This window comes from Thalassophryne amazonica, chromosome 17 (assembly GCF_902500255.1).
Source record: "Thalassophryne amazonica chromosome 17, fThaAma1.1, whole genome shotgun sequence".
Taxonomy (NCBI): Eukaryota; Metazoa; Chordata; class Actinopteri; order Batrachoidiformes; family Batrachoididae; genus Thalassophryne; species Thalassophryne amazonica.
In genome coordinates, this window is record NC_047119.1 from 15,163,187 (window position 1) to 15,170,860 (window position 7,674).

General features: G+C 40.3%; 1 long non-coding RNA gene across 1 annotated transcript; it reads right to left on the bottom strand.

Annotated features, from left to right (window-relative positions):
• Positions 1-413: 413 nt before the first annotated feature.
• Positions 414-7,028, bottom strand: LOC117529747. The gene is made up of 3 exons (XR_004566088.1): positions 6,896-7,028; positions 6,670-6,686; positions 414-425 (listed from the first exon to the last, which is right to left on the bottom strand). It is a non-coding gene; the product is annotated as an uncharacterized LOC117529747 (long non-coding RNA).
• Between the last annotated feature and the right edge of the window lie 646 nt (positions 7,029-7,674).

A 7,674-nucleotide genomic window follows, 5' to 3' on the forward strand; every position in this document is an offset into this window, starting at 1 on the left:
ATGCATATAAGGATCCACAGCCCAGGTGCATCCTGTTTCCATTGATCATCCTTGAGATGTTTCTACAGCTTAACTTGAGTCCACCTGGGGTAAATTCAGCTGATTGGACATGATTTGAAAAAGGCACCAACTTGTCTACATACAAGGTCTCACAGTTGACAGTACATGTCAGAGCACAAACCAAGAATGAAGTCAAAGGAACTGTCTGTAGACAGCATTGTCTAGAGGCACAAATCTGGGAAGAGTAAAGAAACATTTCTGCTGCTTTGAAGGTCCCAATGAGCACAAATAGAAGAAGTTCGAATACACCAGGAGTCTTCCTAGAGCTGGCTGCCCATCTAAACAGAGTGATTGGGAGAGAAGAGCTGTAGTCAGGGAGGTGACTAAGAATCTGATGGTCACTGTGTCAGAGATGCAGAATTCCTCTGTGGAGAGAGGAGAACCTTCCAGAAGGACAACCATCTCTGCAGTACTCCACCAATCAGGCCTGTATGGTAGATTGGCCAGACAGAAGCCACTCCTTAGTAAAAGGCACGACACCCCACCTGGAGTTTGACAAAAAGCACCTAAAGGACTCTCAGACCATGAGAAAGAAAATTCTCTGGTCTGATGTCTGGTCTGTTCTTCTTCTTGAATTTATTTAATTTAACCAAGTTAGTTCATTGAGATAGAGATGTGTTTTACAAGGGAGACCTGCACAGTTATAAAGTTTCCAATACACCTAACCTGCATTTCCTTAAACGTTGGAGGAAATGAGAGCACCCGGAGTGAACCCATACAAACACCACACAAAGGCCACAGGTGGGAACTGATCCCATTACCTTCTTGTTGTGAAGCAACAGTGCTAACCACTAAGCCACCATCCTGCCCAAATACCAGGTGTCATGTTTGGAGGAAACCAGGCACCATCCCTACAGTGAAGCGTGGTGGTGGCAGCATCATGCTGTGGGGATGTTTTTCAGCAGCAGGAACTGGGAGACTAGTCAGGATTGAGGGAAAGATGAATGGAGCAATGTACAGAGACATCCTGAATGAAAACCTGATCCAGAGCGCTCTTGACCTCAGACTAGGGTAACGATTCATTTTTCAGTAGTACAATGACCCTCAGCACACAGACAAGATATCAAAGGAGTGGCTTCAGGACAACTCTGTGACTGTCCTTGAGTGGCCCAGCCAGAGCCCAGACCTGAATCTGATTGAACATCTCTGGAGAGATCAGAAAATGGCTGTGCACCGACGCTCCCCATCCAACCTGATGGAGCTTGAGAGCTGCTGCAAAGAGGAATGGACAAAACTGCCCAAAGATAGATGCACCAAGTTTGTGGCATCATATTGAAGAAGACTTCAGGCTGTAATTGCTGGTGAAGGTGCATCAACAAAGTTTGAGCAAAGAGTGTGAATACTTATGTACATTCCATTTCTTAATTTGTTTTTTTTTGTTTTTTTAATTTGCAAAAATTTCTGAATAAAACTTTTTCCATGTCATTATGGGTTGCTGTGAATAGAATTTTGAGGGGAAAAAATGAATTTACTCCATTTTGGAATAAAGCTGTAACATAACAGGCAGTACGGTGTATTAGTGGTTAGCACTGTTGCCTCACAGTGAGAAGGTCATGGGATTGATTCCCACCTGTGGCCTTTCTGTGTGGAGTTTGCATGTTCTCCTCGTGCTTGCGTAATTCTCTCCGGGTGCTCTGGCTTCCTCACGCATCCAAACTGGGACCACTTTGTCCAGTCCACCCGGTTAGGTGGACTGGAAACTTTAAATTGTCTGTAGGTGTGTGTGCGGATGTGAATGTGTTTGTCTATATGTGACCCAGTGACAGACTGGCGTCCTCTCGATGCTGTACCGTGCCTCACACCCTATGTACCATATTTTCCTTGATATTACACATGCACAGACCAGAATGCAAGCACATTAAATTTTGAACCCAAATCCCAAAACCCTCAGTTGGCCCTTCCACTTCACCATTTCCCTTCATTTTGCACTTTCACGTGTACGTGTCTTGATGTGTCAACCCTGCGAGTTGGATGAAGTGTTCACCAACATGGATTTTAACAAATTTGTGAATTTGAGACAAATAAGAAATCTTTTTTTTTGTACAGGCGCATATGGTGCATCCAGAAAGTATTCACAGCGCTTCACATTTTCCACATTCTGTTATGCTACAGCCTTATTCCAAAATTAAATGGGCAGTGTTGCGTCAGTGCACAGCCACGTTCAGATCTCTCCAGAGGTGTTCAATCGGATTCAGGTCTTTGCTGATTTGTGAATACTTTCCGGATGCACTGTATATACAACTAAATTTGTACTCTGCATTTAACCCCTAATTACAATTAGGCACAATCCAACCACTGGGAGCAGTGGGAGGAAACCCATAAGGACACGGGGAGAACATGCAAACTCCCCACAGGAAGCGAGCCCACGACCTTGCTGTGTGGCATCAATGCTAACCACTAAGCTGCATGGCAAGAAAACAAGAGTTGCATTTATAATTTTTTTGCGTACATCACTTCACTCTGCATTTTAGAGCGTGCACACATACGTTTGTCCTAATCCAAGGAATTCCACAGATTTTTCGTCTTTTTTTTTTTCTTTTTTTTAGTTTGTGGAAAGCCTTCCCTTTTAGAACAAAAAAGCGGTTTTCTTTAAACAGTGATTTTCACTTTTCTTGTGTCTCCCTGAAGCACTTGTCTATTCAGTTTTATTCATGGATGGCAGAGCACTTTGTCAGCTGCTGTCACCTGTTATACATTAAAGGGAAGGCTTCAATTCTGTATAGACATGAGGAGGAAAATCTCTGAAATGATATGTTTACTGAAAAGTACTATATATTTAGTAAATGTTGTCAAAAATATAATTACAATTGTGCATTCTGGGCCCTGTATGGACCCATCTAGGGACCATGTCTCAATCTTAAAACTGTGCGGTATGTGTGTATATATATATATATATATATATGACAAACAACAAATTTATATCATTGTATATGTGCCAAACTACTGTCCCTATTTTAATCCTTGGGCATGTTTTACAAAACATTAAGCAAATGCAATTATACTAATAAATATAATGGCAGAAACTTTAAAAGGGACATCCCCCTTTACCAAGACAAGCACCTCCACTATTGGGATAATTTTGCCTCTGTGCACCACCATAATGGAGTTGAAATAAAACCATCAAGAGGGACTTGTAGCGCAGAGGATTAGCTTTTAAATCGAGGGGTTTTGCAAAAATACTGCATTAATCATTTAAGAATTACAGCCATTTTTCAACACAGTCCCCCCATTTTCAGAGCCATAATTAATTGCTACTCTTCTGTTAGTAGCAAATCATCCAACTCCATTTCTTCCTGTCCTCTGCATCTTCATCCGTCACACCGACCACCTGCCTGTCCTCCCTCACCACATCCATAAACCTCTTCTTTGGTCTCCCTCTTCTCCTCATCCCTGGTAGCTTCATCCTCAGCATCCTTCTCTCTATATACCCTGCGTCCCTCCTCTGCATAGCCAAACCATTTCAGTCTTGCCTCTCTTGTCTCTAAACTGTCGAAGCTGAGCTATCCCTCTGATACGTTCATGTCTAATTCTGTTCATACTAGTCACTTCCAAAGAAATGTAAAGCAGTTCTGTTCGTGCTACTGCCTCGAAACCGTACAACATAGCTGCTGTCTCTTGTAGCATTTCCCTTTTAGTGTTGTCGATACTCTTCTATTAGGGGTATTTTTCCTTCCATTACAAAATGACACAATGTGTATCTACATACAGCACCTGGGCTTTTGTGTGATTCAGGAACAATACTTTTAATTTTGGAGTGATATGATGCAGTCGATACAATTCTTTGTTGAATCCACACATTCACTTTATATGATAAATTAGAATAAACCAAAAGTGGTATTGCTTATCTTCAAATGCATATTTCATAAAAAACTAGAGACCTCCTTTATGTTTTACTGCTGTGCAGCAGCATGTTGGCACTGCCTCTGCTCACCTTTTGTTCACCACTAGGGGCAGCACCACATGCAGTAGCAGAAAGGGCAGCATAGATGAAGAAGCAGGCTGTTATTAGCATAGCATAGCTTTCTTGACAGTATAAATAAATTGGGAACTGAAATTAAAGTTCAACAAGTACTTCTCTGTTATACAGTTTATGTCTAACGGACGTTCATTCCCTGTGAACAGTCTCGCAAGAGCGTCACACTGACCTTTCAACTTGTATCAGTTTGAAGATATGTAAGCAGCCGCAAAACAAGATTCATTTAATCATTTTGTAATATGAAAAACTGATCTAACAGTTCATACATTTAGATTAGTTCAAGGCTCCATCTACATAGATGTATTTATTAATTTAAAACACTTTTTATTCTTATCAGTTAATTGTTACACCACTACCTTCCATCACAAATCACACCTGCCATTCTTCTCCACCCTGTCTGCCCTCTTTTCTTCACTTCTTTTCCACTTTCTCTCTTATTTTGAACCGCTGACCCCAAGTATTTAAACTCATCTCACTTCACCACCTCTGCTCCTTGCAACCGCACTATTCCACCGTGCTCCCTCTCATTTCATTGACTTTCATTCCCCTTCTCTCCAGAGCATATTTCCACCTCTCTAGGCTTTTCTCAATCTGCTCTATACTCTCACTGCAGATCACAAAATCATAACTTTTATAGTTCTTGAGACGATTCAGGGGATGGACACACAAACGAGTAAATATGTCTTGAGCTTCATCACATCAATCATTAAGAAATAACACCATGGTACTGTATGGTAAATCTGTTCAGAGTAGGCTGTTGTCCTTCTTATATGAAAGAAAGAAAGAAAGAAAGAAAGAAAGAAAGAAAGAAGTATATCAGCACTATAGATTATTTTTTATAGACTACATCTACAACCTCCAAAGTGAAGGATGAGGAATAGCTTGAGCTTAAAAATTTTTGATTGAGTCAAGAACTTGCCATCGTTGTTAAAAAGATGCCAGACCTTGGGGAGGTGCGCTGTAAGCCTGTTATTGGATGCATTGTTTGGCCTTAATGAGATCTGCCACAAAAACTGTAGTACAAGAAAGAGACCAGACGGAGTCAATAAGGTCAATTTAGAAAGAGCGTGAACACGGGCACGGTCGGAAACTCTCATGAGACTCCCGGAGGCTCGAAAACTAAAACATACAGAAATAACATCACAGAGCGCAATCATCTGTTGCACCGTAGGTTTAAGAGTTTATGCTTTTCTTGTTGGGATTTTTTTTATTTTTTCCACTACATAATGACAATCTGCACATGAATTTTTTCCCACCTCTAACAATAATCAGAGCAAACCGTTACAGTAATTTGTACATATTTCATACACAAATAATCAATGGATTATGTCACAATAATCCAGTCTCTTGATGAAGAAGAAAAACCTTAAATGTATACTTTTCTTTTTGGCTAAAACAAATATTTAGGTGTGAAAGTGCCTTAAGATAAGCAATTGGGATCAAAGGTCAGGATCAACCCTTGAACCTGATTCATTTGATTATTATTACAGAAAAAAAAAAAAAAAACAACAACAATCTGAAGCAAAGATCAGAATTAAAGCTCACTGATCAGGATTTAAGTCTACCAATTAAAGTTCAGGATCAAAGATCAGGACCTACCCTTGATCCTGAATCCTCTGACCGCTATTACAGGAAGTAAGCAATTAAGCTCAAAGTTCAGAATTAAAGTCCACGCATCAGGATCTAAGTCTGCCAATCAAAGTTCATGATCAAAAGTCAGGATCTGTCCATTCATCCTGATTCCTTTGATCCTTGTTAAAGGCTTTAAGAAAAACATCAGTAATCAAGATCAAAGGTGGGGATCAGGATCTTAGTCTAGTGATCCCAGTTCAGGATCAAAGATGAGTGTATTCAGGTTGAAAGCTCAACATTTAAAGACCAACTTAACACTCAGGATCCCATGATTGTACATCCATAGGTGTACTTTGATCTCGATCTATTGGGTTAAAAAAAAGATAGAGGCAGTCCACTAGTGTGGACAAAAGATTCAGAATTTGCTTTGGGAACTTAATTTAAATCATGCTGTGGGGCATGTCCTCTGAGTGCACTGCTAGTTTGCATTTTAACATTGATCTCTATTCACTGTATTTCAGGGACCAGTTTCCAATGAAAGTGTTTTCTGAACTGAATCATGTGAGTTTATATCATGTCACAGTGGATCATCCCATTAGCGAAAAGATGACAGAAAAACAGAAATTAAATGACTAAAAAAAATTTTAAATGAAAATGTTTAAACATTTTTACCACACGTTATACAGCTGCAGTTTATTTACACTGCTCCCCTTTCCTAAAAACTACCTCATAAATTAATTTTGTACACAACAGTTAAACTTGATAAAAACTGGGCATTGAAGCATTAAATCTAATAGATTTGACAGGCTGACAGTAAGCTCTCACGTGCTTCAGGCTTCTGCAACCTGATGGAAGTGTCTGGTCAGCGGAAGTGCACGATGACAGTGAGATTTGTGTAACGTATGTGTCCTGCCAGCAGGCAGCTTCTGGGGTGCCTAAGTGTACCATCTGTGACCAGGTCTGCCACACCATCACACCCTGTGCCACCACCACAGACGAGGAGGAGGAGGAGCACATGACTCCTGTTCTCACTGCTGACAACCGACAGGCTGCAGGCCAACGGGAAGCAATTATTTTTCTTAAAGGTACAAACTAAAAAATTATTATTATTACACCCATATGCAGTCATGCATACTGGCGTATTGTTTTCAGTCTTGTGCATCTGTTCTTGTCTAAATAAGACATATCAAAATGCAACCATCTAGTTTGGACCATACTTGATGGATTAAGTGATTTGGACAAAAAAACAAAACAAAACACAGGTGAAAGTCAATGTCATAGGTCAACAGCAAAAAAGAACAGAATAGAATAATTCTTTATTGTCCACCGAGGTGGAAAATTGTCTTCGGCTCACCAGCACAAAAAAGATAACACTGAAATACAAACATTGTCATACATAAAGACATATAATAGACACAATAAAACAGGTTTTGTCTGTGGGTTGGTCACTTTGTCGAGTTCATAATGGTGACGGCATTTGGTATAAAAGATTTTTTAAAAGAACCTTTAGACAGCAGAGCTCTGTAGCGCCTCCCAGACTTTAAGAGCTCAAACTGACAGGACAGAGGATGAGAACCGTCTGCCAGGACTCTGAGCTTTCCTCCTCATCCTGTCAGTGTAAATGTGGCTTCTGGACCCTATAATAATAATTGGACCCAAAATGTGGGTGCAGTGATTATATAGGGGGATAATTCCAACAGTCATTAAGTTGAATTGGTTAAAGATGATTACCAACATGAAGTCACATATCACCTTTCACATGAACCTTGACCTTGGGTGATCTTGAGAGGTCAGTCTCCAGGTCATAACTGCTTGACTCAAACAGTTTTACCAATGTGGAAGGGTCAGTAAAGGATAAAGTATTTCAGTTTTGGACAGAATCGAACCACAATTTGAGTGTTTGTCTATCTCTTTGTTCCCTGACTCCTCCCAGGTCAATTGTCCACTTTCCAACAAAGTGGTATGTGGATGAAGGTCAACTCCAGAACTGCCCTTAAAGAGTTAGCCTTGGTAAAAGGTCATTGGTGTCAAAAGGTCAAAATTTAGATTTTTCTCACTTCAATGTC